This window comes from Thermobia domestica, chromosome 14 (genome assembly GCF_964235325.1).
Source record: "Thermobia domestica chromosome 14, izTheDome1.hap1.1, whole genome shotgun sequence".
Classification (NCBI taxonomy): Eukaryota; Metazoa; Arthropoda; class Insecta; order Zygentoma; family Lepismatidae; genus Thermobia; species Thermobia domestica.
The window spans coordinates 181,965,289-181,986,172 of record NC_137467.1 but is presented as its reverse complement, the minus strand read 5'-3'; positions in this window follow the sequence as shown (position 1 = coordinate 181,986,172).

Sequence of the window (20,884 nt, the reverse complement as noted above, 5' to 3'; positions counted from 1 at the left end):
TTAAGTGTGTTTTACCGCAGACGATAACGTCGTCTCTTCGGGAGTGATTCAGATAGACATGGTTATGATTTAGCACATATATGGGCTATGAGGTTTAACAACAATAATAAAGTAAGTCACTTTATTCATACATAGGTGAATTATTATTGTTGTTGTGAAACATAGATAGTACAAACTAGAAACACAGATATGAATATGAAATATTAACATATAGTATTGAGGACAGATAGCAGATAACAGTGATCAGATGTAAGGATTATGAATTTTTAGAAGGAGATGTTTATTCAGTGAGCGAAGCGAATGATGAGATGAAGTGCTTGGACGCCACAGTACACGGGGAAGAGTTAGTATTCACAAATGAGCTTATCTTCTGTGTTGGGGCTACTCAACACTGATGATAGACACGGGGGAAGCCCTTGTTAGGTGGAGTCAGTGTGCAGACGATGGGTAGATGTGCGGATTGAATTCTGATGGATGATAGGTAGCAAAGAAATGATGGTCAGGGTGCTCTAGATGCGTCCGGCTATAGATTGAGAGGAGATGTCGCAGTGGAGGATAGTAATATGTAGGTGAGGCGAAAAGTCTACTATCAATGTGTATGGTGTCCATAAGCGTATGGTGGTGTATTCTCCATTTCTTGTCTAAGTAACGAGAGCGAAGGTCTTCCAGATGTCGAGTGATGTTCGGGAATGTTAGTCGTTCGTATAAGAGACGTGTCGGGCTGGGTAATTTGATTCGAAATGCGAGACGCAAAGCATGGCGTTCTATAATACGTAGACGCTCGTAGAAATCATCACTCGCACTAACCCAGACAGTGTGACCGTGAGTGAGACATGGGCGAAGAAATGCCTTGTACGTGTTTAGTACAGTATCTGTATGCAAACCCCAGGTAGTACCGACGAGCCGCTTCAGGAGATTTAAACGATTTTGCGCTTTCTCCTTGATGGAAAGAAGGTGAGGTTTCCAAGATAACTTGGCGTCGAAGGTTACCCCTAGATATTTAGCAGTAGTGCTAGGGTGGATGGGTACACCGTCTACATTAATGTTAAGTAATGATGGGTTGCGGCGTACTCGACTGCGTCTCTTGTGTGGAATGATGACGAGAGCCTGGGTCTTAGTACAATTTAATTTCAACTTCCATCTACTGCACCAGTTGGTAAATGCATCTATGGCTTTTTGCAGAGAGATGTTGATTTGGTGCATAGTTTTGCCACAAGCAAGCAGTGCGGTATCGTCTGCAAATGTGAAGGTATAAATAGGCTCAGGCATGACAGGCAGGTCACTGACGTACAAGATATATAATAGTGGCGATAAGGCTGAACCTTGCGGAACACCGGTGTAAGGAAAAATAGGGAAAGATAAACTGTCGTTGATGGAGATGTATGCAAGACGATTCGTAAGAAAGTGGTACACCATACGTATATATGCGACAGGAAGATTGAAAAAGTGTAACTTATACACAAGACCATTATGCCACACGCGATCAAAGGCCTTTTCAAGATCGAATAAAAGTAGGCATGAGGGAGCAGTTCTATTATAATGGTTCGTAAGAATAGTGCTAAGTCGTAAGAGGTTATCAAGGAGACTATGCTCAGGACGGAAACCAGCTTGGTGTTTAGGTAACAGATCATGTATTACCAAATGCCTATGAAGTCTGCGGACTACGATGCGCTCAAAGATTTTGCCGAGTGTGGACGTGAGCTGAATTGGCCTATAAGAAACTGGATCCGTTTTATCTTTGAGAGGTTTCAGAAACATTAGCACTTTAGATACTTTCCAAGTAGGTGGATAGTAGCCGGTTCTGAGGACAAAATTGTAAAGCGTTGCCAAAATATGTAGCAAAATAGCAGGACCTTCTTTAATATGTCGGTAGGTTATACCATCAAACCCTGGCGCAGTGTTTTTCTTGTGACGTATCACGTCTGTAATATCCACTGGCGTTATTGGCGCCGTTAAAGGATGCTGGTCATCCAGAGTATGGTCGACGGTAATTTGAAGATATCCATTATGAGGGTTGGTATATCTGGCAATGCGTCTGTAAAGTATCGACCTATCTCGAAAAGAAGTTTCTGGTGTAAAGGTGGTCTGAAGAACATGGGCAAAGGCATCCGCTTTCGCAGAGTCCGTTGTAAGAGCAGTATTCTTGTCTAGTAGAGGATACTGAGTGGTACTGGTTTTCCCTATTAGCCGATTGAAATGTTTCCAATACTTAGTTGGATGACTTTCCTCTGCTAAAGCGTTAACTGTCTTTATCCAGTTGCGTTTTTTGTATGCTCGGATGTAATTTTGAACCATACGAAGGTACTGACGATGAAGTCGCAGTGTGACATCGTTACGGCTGTGTAGGTATTCCTTATACCCTTTCCGAGCTAGAGATATGAGTGAGAGATAATGAGGTGGTAATTTAGGGCGGTAAAGATTACCTGTGGTTACAGGAATGTGGTTTTCACCGCTGTTTTGAATGCTTTGCGTAAGGCGATCTAAAGTAGTATCAAACGTAGGAATGTCAGATGGAAGTTCAATATCTGCTAGTGTGTCATGTATATCCTGCCGGTAGTCTGGCCAATTAGCACGGTCAAAATTTGGCCGGGAACGGAGAAAATCCTAAGGTGGTTTTGATCGATTAGGAAAATTTATGTCTACCTTTATAGGATCATGGTCGCTACCAATAGAATCGAGGACACTGATATCAAGGTATGGTAATATACTAGAGGAGGCAATCACCACATCAGGAGTTGTATTAGAGGATGGACGAGTCGCTCTAGGCAGTGGACAAATTTCGCCGTTCGTGTGAGTGTTAATGAAATCGGAAAAAGAGCGTTTTTCGGTAGCACTTCTGCTATGATAGTTAATGTCAGCCATGACGATATAGGAGCGGAAATTATTATCCAGGTAAGTGAAGAATGAAGTGGGTATACGAACATATGGTCGGATATATATGGTTGCTACAGTGATAGGTCTGGAGTTGAAATAAATTGTGACAATATTGTGCTCCGGTAAAGATTCAGTGAATCTATGATTAATAGTTTTGCTGGGTAACTTATGTTTAGTGCCGATAGCTGTTCCGCCATTAGCTCGCTGGCTTGGTGGTCCATCGTGGCGTATGAATTGATAGCCAGGAAAATAAACAGATTGTTTGGGAGTCAGGAAGGTTTCGTTCAGGAGAAAACTATGAACCTTGTGCTCATTTAATAAAGCAGTAAGTAGGTCTTTTCTGGTACAGAGTGACTGTATATTGAGGTAAAGTAACGTAATAATGAAGCCCGTATCCATGATATATGACAATTAAACTTCGGTTGTGAGTGGATAGATTTGAAAATGTACTGTCTGTCCGGAATAGGTTGCTTTGACATCTAAGTTGTAGAGTAGTTTAGTTGCATAGACAACTTGGTGGATTATGTGAGTCCGTAAGAAAGGATGGATATTTTGGAGAGCTAGACTAAAGAAGCGAATCATGTCTTCGACTGTAACTGGTTCTCTGAGAGAATTATGCGGAGGCACTGGTGTATCTGGTGTACGTAAAGGCACCACCAGTTCGGGTTTAGTGGGTTCAGGTTGAGGTTTGGCCTTACATTTATAGCTGTAAGTAGGATGCGCATCATGGCAGGTGTTGCAATTTGGTGGCGCTGGTCCATTAGGACAGTCTTTAGTCAAATGATTTTGGCCGCAGTAACCGCATTTAGAAGTGTTCGGACAGTTAGGTGTCTGATGCTGGTTGTAAACCTGGCACTTTTCACAGCGAATTGGAAGGGGTGGAGGTGTGCGAGATGGTTCTACTTTATGGCGGCGTTTAAATATGTAAGCCCCATATTGTAATAAATGGTCAATAGCTTGCTGTTCGTTTGTCAGAACTCTAACTAGATAGGTCGGACCAGTATTGTTGCGTATGCGAATACACTTGTGGATCTTGACGCCTTCAGCAATAAGCTCTTCTTCCACTTCCGAGTCAGTTATCTCAGGATCGACACCCTTGATGACGACAGATAACAGCGGTGGTTTTGTTGGTGGTGGAGCTTGCGTCTGACGCTTGGGTTGCAAAATAGTAATATTTGCATTCTTGCCAAAGATCTCAAAGGAAGCCTTGTTATGAACGTGGTGATGAAAATCTGGGTTCTTGGACTTGAGAATGACACCATTGTTAGTGAAACGAATCTCAGCTATCTCTAATCGTGGCACATATTTAACAAGCTGTTGAAAAATATGCTTGGAATTTTTGAATTTAGTATCAAAGTTTGTCAGAAGGAAATTATAAATTTGATCCCGAGATGGAGTTGGTGTAGGGTCAGAGCTAGTTGAAGGTTGGATGTCCATAATCAAGTCCTGGTCATCAGCAGTGTTAACATTGGCCGCCTCAGGAGCAGACCCCGAACGAGGACGCTTATCAACAGACTTATCCGAGGTATCCGATTCCCGCCTAGTGCGCCTACGTTGATCCCTAGGCTGGGGAGCCACAGGTGGTAGTTTATGCATCGGGCCAGCGGCCATTCAAAAGTGATGAATGTAAATGTATAGACGATACTTGAAACCAGCTGAGAAGAAATGAAATGAGATGAGATGAGATGAAAACAAAAATAGAGATGAACCCTCCAAAAGGCGCAGAATCCTTTTGTCCACCCTGTAAAAAGCGTATTTGCACCGATCTCAGAAATACGTATTGCTATACTTCGTCATCGGAAGGTGCAATAACTACTTTAAGACAGGTTAGGCTAACCCAGAGAATTTTTTATTTTTATTTTATTTTATTTTTTTTAATGTTTATCCGTTCAAAGGGTTGCGCCCTTTCTTCGGTAAGAGAGAGAAAAGCATAAGAGATCAAAGTTATCATTAGAGGGTCTAGGTGCTATTTAATAATCAATTAATTTGGAACTTTTTTCATATTGCATGGGGAGGGACATCAATTATGTGAGGACAAGCCTCAGTTGCGGTGGGTGCTGGTCCAGACTGGCTGGCTGCCATACAAGTTATGGTCGTGCTGGAACTGCGGTGCCTGAAATGAATAGAGACATCAAACATATGGTGATTAGTTGGATACATGAAGGAGCTATGAGAGCATGATTTTTAACAGCTTAGTATATGACAATCATTAGATCTGTAATGATGGCTGATATGAAAGTGAAGTGCTAAAACGCCACAACACATGGATGATGTTAGTAAGACAAATGCTGTTATCTTCTGTTCCTGGGGCGACGCAGGAACTGATGGAGACAAAGGCAGCCCTGTTAGTGGATGGTTTTACTGTGCATGAGATGGATAGATGAGCGGTGAAATTGTGCCAGGATGATAAATGTCGAAAACTTCCGGATCGACGTTCTCGTGGCCGAGGTTCAAATGATACAGGGTCATCAGATGTTGTAAAGGTGTTGGATAATAAACAGCAGGGGTATCGAAGTCTCTATCATAGCGGAGAATGTTCAGGAATACCGGATGAGCAGTTTCAATGCGTTTTGTAATGTATTTTAAGCGGAGAGCCTCAAGATGGGATAAGAGCGTTGGAAAATGGATACGGTCGTAGAGTAGACGGGTTGGGTGGGGGAGCTGGATACGAAAGGCTAAGCGAAATGCATGGCGTTCGAGTATTGCTAGTTTTCGATAGTACTTCGGAGGAGCTGGCAACCAAGCTGTGTGACCATAGGTTAAGACCGGACGCATGAAAACTTTGTAAGTGTTTAGGAGGAGATTTGAATGTAGACCCCACGTGGTACCAACTAGTCGTTTGAGTAAGTTAAGTCTGTTTTTGGTTTTTTCGATGACAGTGAGAAGGTGCGGTGTCCAAGTAAGCTTGGAATCGAACACAATGCCTAGATACTTAAGAGTGTTATGGATGGTGACTGGTGAGTTATCAACATGAAGTCGTAATAAATGAGGATTTCGGTGTACTCGAGATCGACGACCAGATGGTAAGAAGACGATAGCTTGCGTTTTAGTAGCATTGATTGCCAAACGCCAAACGTTGCACCAGTCAACAAATGTGTCAATTGCCTGTTGAAGGCGTTGTTGGATACCAGCAATTGTCCGTCCAGCAGCGAGAAATGCAGTATCGTCAGCGAATTGGAAAAGTTGTATACCAGGAGTGGTTGGTAAGTCGGAGACATAAAGCAAATACAACAGAGGAGAGAGAGAAGATCCCTGAGGAACGCCAGAATTAAGGAATATTGGAAATGACAGAGCATCATTGATCGATATGTAAGCAAGTCGGGCTGTGAGAAAGGAGTGTATAGTTCGTATGTATGAGAGAGGTAGTTGGAAAGAGTATAGCTTGTATATAAGACCCTGGTGCCAAACTTTATCAAATGCCTTTTCCAGATCGAATGTAACCAGACATGATGGATGACCCTGGTTGAATTGATTGTATATAGAGGTGCTGAGACGTAGCAGGGGGTCTAGAATGCTGAAATTGGGGCGAAATCCTGCTTGATGCAATGGTAGAAGAGCGTGAGCCTGTAAGTGATCGTGGAGACGACGCACTAAGATACGTTCAAATATTTTGCTGAACGTGGACGTCAGTTGTATAGGTCGATAAGAGGTAACGTCAGAGGGCGGTTTATTAGGTTTGGGAAAGAGTAATACTTTTGAGTACTTCCAAGTGATGGGGAAAAAACCAGTACGGAGTATAAATGTATAAATGAAGCTTAGGATGGTGAAGACAACAGGAGGAGCGTTTTTAATCAGAGTATAGGTAAGCCCATCGAAGCCTGGTGCTGTATTTCGTTTCGTAAGGAGAATAGACTGGATGTCTGGCGGTTGGATGGGTACTGTGAGTGCATTATTTAGTTCCAGTGCGTGACTATGATGTGGTTGCAAATGTGTTAAGTTAGGATCAGATAACCGATCGATTTCTGTAAGTAAACGTTGTGGAGTATGCCAGCCAGGTAAGGGAGTAAAGATATTTTGGAAGTGTGCGGCAAAGGTATTGGCCTTGTCCTGATCTGAAGAGAGTGCTTGCTGGTTTACAACTAGTGGGTATGGTGTCCTTTGGAATTTGCCAACGAGTTGATTAAACTGTCGCCAATATTTGGTAGGATGGGTTGTTTCGTTGAGTTTATTGCAAGTTCTGGTCCAGTGAAGGCGTTTGTATGCGATTATGTAGTTATGAGTGATTCGAAGATATTGTCTATGAAGGCGAAGTGCTTCTAAATTACGGCTGCGAGTGTATTCTCTGTAGGCACGTCGAGCTGCAGTTATGAGAGAAAGGTATCGTGGAGGAAGTTTCGGTTTGTGCGGGGAAATATATGCGGTTGGAATGTGGTGATCGGCTGCCGTATGTAAGGTCTGAGTGAGATGTTGCACGGCAGTGTCTAGGTCATGTTGTGATGATAACTCTAAAGTATCAGAAAGTGCTGAGGTGATGGTCGCTTGGTACGCTGGCCAGTTGGCCTGATGATACATATAAACTTTTCTTTTCGGTGTGGTATGGTGTGAAGAAGTGTTGGTAGCAAGAGACAGCTTGATAGGAACGTGGTCGCTCCCCAAGGAATCCAAAACGTCAATATTGATATCAGAGTTGAGTGTTGTAGAGGATATAACGATATCAGGTGTTGTATTGCTAGATGGACGAGTTGGCCGAGGAAGTACATGGAAGTGGCCGGTTGTATTAAGCGTGACGAAATTCAAAAATCGTTGTTGTTCGTGTTGAGACCGGCTGTGAAAATTGATGTCTCCCATGATAATGAATTTACGATAGGTGTCAGATAGGTATTGAAAAAACTGATATGGTATATCCTGTCTCGGCCTGACATAGATGGTTGCATAAGCTAAAGTATGATTCCTGAGATATAAGAGAACAACATTGTATTCGGGCAACTGAAAAGCAGGAGGTAGGATAATAGACCGATGGGGAATGCGAGATTGTAAGCCAATAGCTGTACCCCCATGGAGGCGAGCGCCGTTTGGTCCATCATGTCTGTGGAGAACGTATTTAGGAATATAGCAGGGTATATAGGGAGCCAGGAACGTTTCGTTGAGAGCAAAAGCGGTGATGTTTTCCTCCTGAAGAAGTTGTTGAAACAGTACTTGATGCGTAAGAAGAGATCTTATGTTCAAAAATAAGAAATTGTAAGCCATAATGATGTGGACCAGAAGTATGGAAATAGCACTGATACTAAGGAGCATGTTCAAACAGCCGTTTCAATGGGTTGAATTTGGAAATGAACGTTGGATCCACTGTATGTGGCGTGTAATGTGAGATTGTAAAGAAGTTTAGCGGAGTGAATGATTTGGTTGAGGACGTGCTGGCGCTGAAATGGCAGGATGTTCTGTAAAGTAAGAGTTATGAATCGTAAGAGGTCTTCTACTGTGACAGGATGTGTCAGCGAGTTTGCAGGTGGGGTGCTATCATCAGAAGTTTTGATAGGTGCTACTAATTCTGGCTTATCAGGTGCAGGTGCGGGCTTGGCTTGACAACGGTAACTGTATGTAGGGTGCTTTTCAGGGCAAGTGGTGCATTGAGGAGGTGCGCTTGAATTGGGGCAATTTCGGGTCAGATGATTGCCACTACAGTACCCGCATTTGACGGTGTTAGTACAGTTATGGGTGTAATGATCGTTGTAGGTTTGGCATTTCTCGCATCGTATTGGAAGAGGTGGAGGCGTGCGAGAAGGCTCTACCTTGTAGCGGCGGCGATATATATAAGCACCGTTAGCCAAAAGATGATCAATTATTTGATGCTGGTCGGTCAAAACACGCACAAGGTAGGTAGGGCCACTGTTGTTACGAATTCGAATACATTTTTTGATTTCCAGGCCCTCGTATCGCAGCTCATCAAAGATCTCGTCGTCAGTGAGTTCGGGTTCAATGCCTCGGATAACTACTGATAGAAGTGGCGGACGACGAGGTGGCGGAGGTGTTTTCCGTTGGCTCGGATTGAGAGGTGACAACACAGCCTGCGGCCCAAAAATTTCATAGGTAGCTTTGTTTCTAACATGAATATGAAAGTTAGGGTTAGGCGATTTCAATATGATTCCATCCCTAGTAGGAATGATTTGGTGGACATCAGCGCGCGGAACATATTTGTTGATTTGCATGAAGATGGCGCGTGCAGTCCGGTACTTGGTATCGAAGTTCTTTAGTATGAAATTATACATGGTTTCTCTGTTAGCTGGCAAAGTAGGAGAGGATGGCGCATTAGCCCAGTCCATCTCGGTGTTTCTCGCAGTCACTATGGTATTGGAACATTCTCCATCAGAGCTATAGTGTCTTGGTTTCTTAGTGTCTGATTCCTTGGAGTGTCCAATCGGAGATCGTGAGCGAGATCGAGATTCAGTTTGCTTAGAGGTATCTGCTTTAGTGGTCTTCGTACCAGCAGAGTGACCTGGTTTCGTGGTTGTACCCTTCGCTCCCGTCGGGGAGGGGGGCATGATGATGATCTAACCTAGCAAGGATACGATTCAGATGAAAGTGTTGTTAGGCAGTAGTATGAATGAAGAACGAGAGGAAGCCCACTGTGGCTCTCACTTGAGGAAGCAATACGTCCTCGCGGAGATGTCGGTCAGTGCAAGCACTGGCCCTCCACAACAAGAGATGAAGAAACGATTAGATGATGATGACCACGGGCTCCCACTTGAGTCAGCATTACGGACTGCAAGGGAATGTCGATTGTCTGGAGCAGAACAATCCTCCCTAAATGAACGAAAACACAATTAGATGCTCACAGAGCGTTAAGAATCGTGCTCAGATGTATGAATCGATGATTCGACTCTGAATTCTGAGTTCGATGATGACCCAGAGAACAACAACATAAAGCATTTCATTCCCATCATACGACGGGCGGGCCGTAGACGGTGACGCCGTCTCTGTGGCCAGAGTAATTACAGAAACTATTGAAGCAAGATAAGATGGATGGTTAATAGGATGTGATGAAAGCCGGAGGAAGATGTTATTCAGCCTTTATGGTCAGCTACGGTGGATAAGTAAGCATGTGTGTAAGTGTAAATTATAATTTATGTGGGATAGATGGATGGATGGCTATGATAGATTCGGCGGTCCGGGTTATAATCAGCCGTCTGCGCCTCTCTTTCATAGATAGCCAGGAGATGATCCAGAGGAGGATATGCACGGCGAGGAAGTGCGGGTGTCTGGTCCAGAAGTTCGGCAAGAATTGGATGATTATTATGAATATGCTGTGTGATATAGCGGGTCCGGAGGCGATAAATGTGGTTTAGAAGAAACGGCATGGATGTTTGCTGGTAAACAAGTGCGGTGGGTGTGCGAACTGGTAGTGAATAGGCGATGCGAATGGCGCGGCGTTCCAGAACTTGTAGGCGATCATAAAAGAATTTAGAGGCGGAGAGCCAGGCGAGATGTCCGTAGGCGAGTACGGGACGTACGAACACCTTATAGGTATAAAGTAGGAGGGCAGGATCTAAGCCCCAGGTAGTACCCTTCAACCGACTCACTAGATATAAGCGCTGGCGGACGTTTTGCTCCAAAGTCCGGAGGTGGAATCGCCACGTCAGATGGCTGTCAAAATGCACACCCAGGTATTTCAGACTATTGCTTAGAGGTATATTGGAGTCCAAGACGGTGATATGCAGGCGGTCCGGATTTCGTGTAGGGCAATATTTGTTTTTATTTGGCCCGAAGAGCGTCATCTGGGTTTTGGTTGGGTTGATCTTTAGTTTCCACTTTAAGCACCAGGCGATGAGAGTATCTATGGCTGTTTGTAAATGGGTGGAGATGCGGTCCACCGATGACCCCAATGCAAGATAAGCGGTGTCATCTGCGTATTGAAGCGCATGCACCGGTGGTGGTGGGATCGGCATATCCGAAACATATAATATATATAATAGGGGAGATAGAACTGACCCCTGGGGTACCCCAGCTCGTAGTGGGAATTTAGTGGACTGTGCACCGTTGATATTGATAAAGGCCTGCCTGTCAGAGAGAAAATTTGCAATGAGACGGACATATGCGAGAGGTAAGAGCTGTTGAAGTTTGTAAAGCAACCCTTCATGCCACACTGTATCGAAAGCCCGTTCAATATCAAATGAGATCAGGACCGCCGGAAGAGACTTGTTGTAGTGGTTGATGAGCAGTGAAGAAAGTTTGAGCAACTGGTCGGATGTAGCAAAGGAGGGCCTAAAGCCGGCTTGTGAAAGCGGAAGGATGTTATGGCGTTGAATATAAACATGGAGCCGTTTTACGATAATGCGTTCAAAGGTCTTACTGAAAGCTGTGGTGAGGCTGATGGGCCTGTATGGGGTGATCTGGCTGGGATCTTTCCCAGGTTTGAGAAAGACGACTATTTTTGCTAGTTTCCAGGCAGGTGGAAAAAAGCCTGTGGTGAGGATGGCAGTGTAAAGGAGTGCAAGCAATCGATGAAAGAGAGGCGGCGCTTTAGATAGCTGGCGGTAGCTTATGGAGTCCTCTCCGGGAGACGTGTTACGTCGATTGGATAGAACAGAGGTGATATCTGCTGAGGTAATGGGTGGAAGTTGAGCTCCGTTGTCGGGAGGCTGGTGGGCGAAAAGCGGTTCGAAGAGAGGCTGATGTGGGGCGCCTGCTGCAATGATATGTTGGTGAGTCGGATGAGTGAAGATGGGATCCATGTGCGGCGTAAAAACTGTGTGAAAATGGTCGGCGAAAGCTTGTGCTGTGTCTGCGTCTGTTGCTGGAGCGGTATTATTAATAATAAGTAGATATTGCGATCGAGTGGATTGTGAAGTAAGTCGTTTAAATAGGGCCCAGAATTTAGTTGAATTTTGCTCGGTGCGAAGTTGATTGCAGCAGGTGCGCCACGTGAGACGTTTCCTGGCTATTATGAATGACTTGACCATACGTTGGAATTGCTTGTGGAGATGGAAAAAGAGTGGATCTCCGGTGCGCTTATATTCTGTAAGATAGGTATGAGACCGAGCTAGAAGCGTACGGGCATATGGAGGCAGAGGGGGCCTGGAAGGATGCGGCGTGTAGGTAGGGACCGCCTGGGCTGTGCCATGAGTGATAGCATTCGTGAGCGTTTCCGTGAGTTGGATATTGGAAGCTGATGTAGAGAGGTCAGTGCAGGCACCTGCAAGCGTCTGTGTGATGGATGATTGATATTTCGTCCAGTCGGCCCGATGAAAATTATAGTTTGCAGACGGAGTAGTTGGAACAGCATCACGGCCAGGTTGAGCGATGGTGAGTAAGACAGGAAGATGGTCGCTGCCGATGGTCCCCAAGACTTCAACCGTTGCAGATGGTAGCAGGTTGTTGGTGACAAGTACATCAGGCGTGGTGTCACTCATAGGACGAGTTGCCTGTGGGATTGCCATGAGGGATGCTTTTGTCGTAAGGAGGAAATCTTCAAATCGGCGTCGTTGGTCAGCGGTACGAGAGGAGTAATTGAGATCTGCCATAAGTATGTAGGTGGTGAAATGGGTATCGAGATAAGTCAGAAAACGGTAAGGGAGTGGTTGTGTGGAACGTACGTAAATGGTGGCAACGGTAATGATTCGATTGGCAAAGTAAACTGTAGTAATGACGCTCTCCGGGTATAGACCAGCATTAATAGGCGTAATATGGCGGTAAGGTAAGGAAGGTCGGACAGCCAGAGCAGCACCACCTCGAGCAACAGTCGGCGAAAGATCTGAACGAAGCAGGTGATAATGAGGAAAATAATATGGCTCATTGCGTTTGAGGAACGTTTCGTTCAGAAGAATGCAGTCCGCTTGATAAGCTGTGGCCATCGTTTCAAGGAGAACACGATTGGTTGTCAGGGAGCGGACGTTGGAAAAGAGGAAATTTAGCGGACGCCTGCCTTTCGATCGTAGATTCATGATGGTGGATCAGAGTGAAAGTGGAAATAAGTTGACAAACCGGAATAAGTAGCAGCCATATGGAGGTGGAACACGTCCATGGCCGCTTTGGTAGCGTGTGTGAGAAAGGCTTCACGCTGGTAAGGAAAGATATTCTGTAAGACCAGTGTAACGAATTGAAGCACATTCTCCACTGTGGGTGGCGGCAGGAGAGAAGTTTGCGTGCCTGTTGATACTTGAGCGGCCGGATGGAGTCTAAGAGGTACAACTGTTTCCGGTTTATCAGGTAATGGCTGTGGTTTCTTCTGGCAACGATACGAGTAGGTAGGATGGGGACCATCGCAGGTATTGCATGTAGCCGGCTGTTGGAGATTGGGGCAGCTTTTGACCTTGTGGGACCCCTTGCAATGTGGGCAGATCGTAGGCAACGTGCATTTGTTCGTAGGGTGCGTATTGTATGAAAGACAATTTTCACACCGCAACGGGACGGGTGGAGGAGTACGGGAAGGCTCCACCCGGTGGTGGCAGCGATAGATATAAACTCCGTTGCGGAGGATATTATCGATTAGATTTTGGTCATCCGTCAGGATGCGCACCATATACGTGGGCCCGTTAGCATTTTTGATGCGAATGGCACGTTTAGGATGTAGACCTTCCGCTTTAAGTTCTTCCAGAATGTCTTGCTCGGTCAAAGTGGGCTCTACTCCACGGATTACCGCGGAGAGAAGAGCGGTGCGACGAGGTGGTGGTGGTGTCTTTGGAGTCGTGGACGACAGAAGTTGTATTTTGGCATTGGGGCCAAACATCGCCGGTCCTACTTTATTGATTAAGTGTTGATATAGTTGCGGATTAGTAGATTTAAGTATGATGCCGTTTTGTGTTTTGATTAGCTGCTTTAAATCTAGTCTATTGCAGTAGCGCATGATGTGTTGATAGAAGGATTTGATATTTGAGTAGGCTGGGTTGAGGTTGCTGAAAAGTATATTAAAGATAGTGGGAGTGTCAGCATTCACGTCCATGAGATTTTCGATAGAAGAGGCCGGTGTAATTTGAGGAGAGTTACTGAGTGAGGCACCAGGAGTTGGTTTTGGTGGACTCTTCAGGACTTCCGTGTAGGACGGCTTCGGTGGAGACCGAGAACGGTCGCGATCGTGATCACGAGGGGGCGACCCCTCGGAAGATTGAGATGAACTAGTGGGTTTGGTGCGCTTCTGAGAGCGCGGAGCATCCCTGCGAGGTTCTCGGGGGGGTCCCATTATAGTAGAAGGTAGGCCCTGATGTTTGCCCTTCGTGGAAGAAAAGTCCGGGGTCTTAGGCATGTCGTCGTCGTAAAGAGGACGTCAGAAAGGCGAAGCCTTTCGTCAGTCTAGAGCCGCCGGAAATTAGGACGCTAAGAGATGAGACTATTAAAGATAGAAGGACGATGTTCAGGCAACTAATTAAACTGGCGTACCGCTAACACCGAAGTGTTGCGTCACCAACTAGGGAGAGAATTAGTATAGTGCCTGACGTTGCGCAAAAACACTAAAGTGTAGCGCCCCGTGCAGGTTTGAGCGGACTTGACAACCAAATTAGTAAGCAGCAAAAACCCTAACTAACTTGTGCGGCTCGGACCCGAAGACCGATGTCGATTGGAACAATCCTCCGCACGTACTAAGAACTAACTAAACTAACGAGCAATTAGCCTAATAATAATAGCACGACTTATAGACTATCGACTATAGTCGCCAGGTGAGTATCGACCCAGAGATTTTTTTTTTGCTAGTCATGGTCGACTAGCTCCCGCCCAAAGGGTACCGCCCTTTATATCGGGAAGTGGTCTAAAGGAATGATGGGGATTGGAAAATTGTGGATGGGTACTGGTAGATTTATTAAACTTTATTTCAACATTTTATTTTACATCATCATATATATATTAATGCATTTACTGATCAACAGAGAAGTATATCATATATTATCAGAAGGGTTGGACATTATGGCCGTTAACCATAATCATAGTTGAAGGTGGATGGGAATGAATGGTAATGAGGTGCACAAGACGTCACAGCAACGGGTTTTGTTAGCAAGACAGATGTGTGTTATCTTCTGATCCGGGGGCAACTCCGGATCTGATGGAGACAGGGGAAGCCCAGTTAAACAAGAGGACTACTGTGCATAAGATGGAATAATGCAAGGTGATGCAGTGTCAGTGATGTAGTCTGTGATGAAAAGATGGTCAGGACTGTCAGGTGGTAAGGAGAAGTGGTACAAGGTAAATAGGAGCGAAAGAGGGGTATGACGGAGAAGGACATTGGTCGGGTGTAAAGCAAAGTGATGCATTGTGTCTAGTAGGAGGGGATGATGAGTTTGAAAGCGAGTTGAAATGTAGCGGAGGCGTAGGGTTTCAAGGTGATAGAGTATGTGGGGAAATGGGGTCCGATCATAGAGTTCATGAGTTGGGCTGGGAAGACGGATACGGAAAGCTAATCGGAGGGCGTGCCGTTCAAGAATTTGAAGTCTGGTATAAAATGAGGGATCTGCGGCTATCCAGGCTGTAAAACCGAAGGTGAGAACTGGGCGGAGAAAAACTTTGTAGGTGGTTAATAAGGTATGTGTGTTCAATCCCCAGGTAGTACCAGTGATACGGCGTAATAGGTTGAGGCGATTATATGCTTTGGCGCAGATGGACCTGAGATGAGCAGTCCATTTAAGATGTCTGTCAAAAACTATACCGAGATAAGTGACGGTGTTTTGAGGCTGAAGAGGAACGGTGTCGACATGAACATGAAAGTTAGCAGGGTTGCGATACACGCGAGAGCGTTTGTTTGGAGGAAGAAAGATAATGGTTTGTGTTTTAGCAGCATTTAGGGTCAGTCGCCAGTGATTGCACCATGAGAGAAATGTGTCGATAGCAATCTGCAGAGTTCGATTTATCTCTTGGATAGTGTTGGCTATGGCGAGAAAGGATGTGTCATCTGCAAATTGATATAAACTGATATTTCTAGGCAAAATAGGAAAGTCGGCCACATATAACAGATATAATACCGGAGATAGTGAGGAACCTTGAGGAACACCAGAATGGAGAAATATAGGGTGCGAGAGGTGATTGTTGATAGATATATAACTAAGGCGGCAAGAAAGAAAGTGGAAGATGAAACGGATGTAACACAGAGGAAGGCGGTAAGAGAAAAGTTTGTACACAAGACCAAGATGCCACACCTTATCAAAAGCTTTTTCCAAATCGAATAAGACAAGGCAGGAAGGTTTGGAGGTGTTGAACTGCATTGTGATATGGGTGGTAAGGCGCATAAGCTGATCATTGATACTATAAGAAGGTCGAAAGCCTGCTTGTGGAAGAGGAAGAAGATTATGATCGGAAAGATGACGATGTAGACGTGTGACAAGGATGCGTTCCAGAATTTTGCTGAATACAAGAGTGAGCTGAATAGGCCGGTAAGAAGAGACATCATGTGGAGGTTTGTTTGGTTTGGGAAACATTAGTGTGATCGATGATTTCCAGTGAGTCGGAATGTAGGCCGTACGCAAAATAAAAGTGTAAATAACTGAAAGTAAATGGAGAAGAACATAGGGAGCCTCTTTGATATGTCGGTAAGAAATACGATCAGCGCCTGGAGCCGACTGACGTTTTCTGGCGACTGTACTACGGATATCTTCGACCGTAATAGGGGCAGTAAGATAATTATTTGCAGGTAACTGGTGGTTGGAATTGGGTTGGAGATCGGGTGAAGAAAGATTGAGATGTTCTGCTGGATGACGGCGTATTGATGGGTCAGGTGCAAGAGGAGTGAAAATGCCTTGAAGATAATCAGCAAAAGCATTTGCTTTAGCAGTATCATCAGCGAGAGCTTCGTCTCCAGCTAAGAGAGGGTACGGTGTACGAGATGATCGGCCAGTGAGTTGGTGGAATCGTTTCCAGTACCTGGTAGGATGGGTGATGGTGGAAAGATCATTGCAGCTAGTGATCCAACGACGACGTTTATAAGCAACGAGGTAGTTGTGAACAGTGCGTTGATACTGACGGTGGAGACGAAGGGACTCAAGGTTACCAGTGTGAGTGAAGTCTCGATAATGTGCCCGGGAACGTTTGATAAGTGTAAGATACTGAGGAGGAAGAGCTGGTTTATAAGCATGTGCGGTGCGATGTGGAATATTTTGGGCAGAGGCAGTGTGGATGGAAGCTGTAATAGTATCTAATGTGATATAAAGGTCATCTTCTGTTTCGGGATCCGGGACATTTTCTAATTGATTTTGAAGTAAGGTGCGGTACCCGTTCCAGTTTGCTTTGTCGAACATAAGATAAGAGCGTGGGGGTGGAGGAGTAGTGCGAGAAGCAGAACGTGGGGTTGTAATGGTCAGGAGGATTGGCACATGGTCACTGCCAAGAGGATCCAGGACATCTAGGTTGCACCGAGTCTGTAGGTTGAGAGAAGTGATAACAACATCTGGTGTTGTATTACTACAAGGTCTTGTAGGCTTAGGTATCGGAAGAAAGTGTCCTGAAGTATGCGTTAGAAGGTAATGGCGGAAATCCTGTTGCTGGCGAGGAGTGCGACTGTGAAAATTCAGATCAGCTAGAATGATGTAAGTACGATAGTTATCTGAAATGTACTGAATAAACGGATATGGAAGGGGATGTCCAGGACGGATGTAGATGGTCGCAACAGTGATGTTGAGCTGTTTGAAATATAAAGTAGTAACTAGATGTTCGGGGAGTGGAGTTATTGGAAGAGTAGTGCGGCGAAAAGGAAGAGATGGTGAAAATCCTATGGCGACCCCACCACTTGCCCTCCTCGCTGGTATCAAGTTATCGTGCCGCAGCATAGTATAATTTGGCAGCTGTACGTGGGTGTGGGCCTTAAGATGTGTCTCGTTCAAAACGAAACACGCAACATGTTTTTCAAAGAGGAGCTGTTCAAATAAGATTTTATGTTGAGGTAAAGAACGAATGTTCAAAGAGAGAAAAGGAATGTCCATAATGATGTGCAGAAACCAGATGATGTAGTATCGACCCAGATCACGGTCACGGTCACGGTAATGTTGTAGTTTTGTATAGAGTATCGGGCCTTAGCCCCTGACTCCATGAGTAGGACTGGATAAAAAATACATAAAGATGTGTTGATAGTTTGTTGGAAATTACTATTGTTTTGTGATGGATGGAAGTCTACATCTGCAACTGTCGCAGAGTAGCTGATTATGAGTGCATTACGAGTTCTGGAAAGATATTAAAGACGTGGCGTACGATGGACGTACCGGAGAGTGCATTCAGTGCCGATGTTAGCTATGGCGGAATTAATATGTCTGGGTAGAGTACGCCAGAACTTACTGTGCAAATGCCGTAGAACTTCTCTAACAGTGGGTAGCTCTAAATCTTCCAGAATCTGACTGTTTCGTGTGTATCTGTCGTGACGAGTGATTATACGACCAGCTCGAGTTTGTACACTTTCGAGTGTTTGGATATGACTGGGTGAAGCATGTTGCCAGGCAGGGCATGCATAATAGATTGTAGATAGGACTATCATCTTGAAGATGTGAACTCGAACCTCATGGGAAAGTGAACTGCAGCGAAAGATGGGGTATAACGCTGAAATTTTTCGTAAGGCCCTCTGTTTGATGTCCCTGATGTGAGCGGCGAACGTTAAACCACGGTCTAAGGTTACTCCCAAATATTTTGCGTGCAGAGCGTGAGGAATACGAGCATTCTCATAGGTTAAATTTCGTAGAACACGGATGCGTCTCTTACTGTGAATGACAGCACAGCTTTTGTCGGCATTGATTTTAATCCTCCAACGTCTTGCCCATTCCTGAAAAGCGTTTAGTTGTCGTTGCATGTAGATGTAACACTGCGCAAGTGAACTACTGCTCGTGAAAAAGGCAGTATCATCAGCATATGTTGCGAAAAAGCAATGCGGTAAGGTCGGGAGATCTGCCGTGTATAGATTATATAAGAGCGGTGAAAGTACAGCGCCCTGTGGAACACCTGCTTTGATAGATCTAGACGTGGATTTGACACCGTCAACAGACACATGAAATTTTCTGCCCATGAGATATGAATGAAGTAAGAGTAGAAGACGATCCGGAAAACCTTGAGTGTATATCTTATATAATAGTCCTGATAACCAGACTTTATCAAAGGCTTTTGAGACATCTAGGTAGACTCCAAGAGTGTGTTGTTTCATGTTAAAAGCCGCTGTTAAATGGTCCACCACTCGTACAAGTTGTGTAGTAGTGCTATGTTGAGCACGAAACCCAAACTGATGGAAAGGGAGGAGGTCTGTATTAACTACATGTTGTTTTAGCCTCGAGAGTAACACACGTTCAAAGAGTTTACTCAAGTGCGACAGAAGACTTATCGGTCTATAGTTTTCCGGGAGCAGTGGATTCTTTCCAGGTTTGGGGATGGTGATCACACGAGCTTCCTTCCAAGTCTTGGGGTAGTAACATAATTGAAATATGGCGTTAAATAAATAGCTTAAAAAGACCAGTAGTTTTCTAGTTGGATGTTTTAGGATCTCAGATCGAATCCCATCGGGCCCAGATGCTGTCTTTCTTGGCACACATTTTAGGTGTCTTTCTATTTCACGAGGTGTTACTATGGTGATGTCATGTGTTGGGTTTTGTGACCTGATGCTATATAATGTGGTTCGGATGTGCTGTTTGAGATAGGGATCGAGGCGTGCTCTGTTAGGCTGGAACTGTTCTTCCAGAGAGTCAGCGAAAATGTTCGCTTGCGACTCAGGATCTTGTGTCAGTCCTTGAGGTCCTTGTATGACTCTAGCTTTGGAAGCATTTGTAGCACGTTGGAATGATTTGCAGTATGTCCAAATTTTACGGTCATTTACTGTGACATTTTGAAAAGTGTTTTCCCAGTATTGTTGATTTTGTCGTGTTGTCAGCAACTTGAGCTTTGCACGCAGTTTATTCCACAGCGTTTTGTATGCTGGATGTAGTGTATGTTGCCATCGACGTCTAGCCCAACGTTTTAGATGAATATAGAGTTGTAGGTGAAAACTGTCACATTGACGGATTTGGGTTGGAGAGATTATGGAGGTGGAGCTCGCTGCCTCTGCTGTGCGAAGTGCTAACGTGACGTGAGAGACCGCTTGATCGATGTCCTCAATGGTGGCGGGCCGATCTCGCAGATCGATCATAGTGTTTAGTTCTTGTTTGAAAAGATGCCAGTCAGTTTCTATTTGCTTGATGATAGGGGCAGAATGAGCGATGCTGCGGTGCGAGACGTGAAAAATGACTGGATCGTGGTCAGAATCTAAATCCGAAATGACATAAGGATGAACACTAAATGATACATCTTTGCAAAGAGCGACGTCAAGAACATCGGGTTGTCCGCCGAATTTTGGATAATGAGTTGGGTCAGGTGGAGCACTGATGATGAAGTTGGAGGTAAGTAGATATTGATGTAAATCATCTCCAGCAGTGTTTGAAGTAATCGAGTTCCATTCTCCATGCTTAGCATTGAGATCTCCAGCTAAGATGACTTTTGGCCCTAAGTTAGCAATGACATCAAAGTCTGTGGGCTCTAGTTGTGTGGCCGGGGACCTATACCCGGTAACCAATATTAATGGAACACCTGGAGTTATCAATTGAACAGCAAGTGCCTCCAAAGTAAGTAGGGGTGGTATTGTAATCAACTTAACTGGGAATGCCTTTTTGATGATAAGTAGTAATCCTCCTTTCTGTCTGCCCACTCTATCCTGTCGATACACAATGTAATTGGGTAGTCTCCAAGTAGTGATACGAGCAGTAAAGTGTGTTTCTTGTATAAACATGACATCAACTCTGTGTTGTGTGAGAAATCTAATCAGCATTTGTTTCTGCCCCTCTAGACCATCTGCATTCCACGTAGCGAGGACAAGTGTGTGTTGTAGGACGCTGGATTTAGAAACAGCCATCGTCAACCATTTCCGCTATTGTTTCGATGACTGCTGCAGCCTTGGAAGCTGAGTCTGCAGCTTGTCGGAAACGTGTAATACCACGTTTTATGTGTGTTATTATTTTGCGGAAATGCAAGCCCTTGAGGAATGAAAGAACGGACTTTATGTCCAGGTCTTCGTTAGGGCTCTCCTGTTGTTGAGTAGAAGCTGAGTCGGTGTGGGATGAAGTGGAAGCTTTAGCATCAGCACCATCCGTAGCCACAG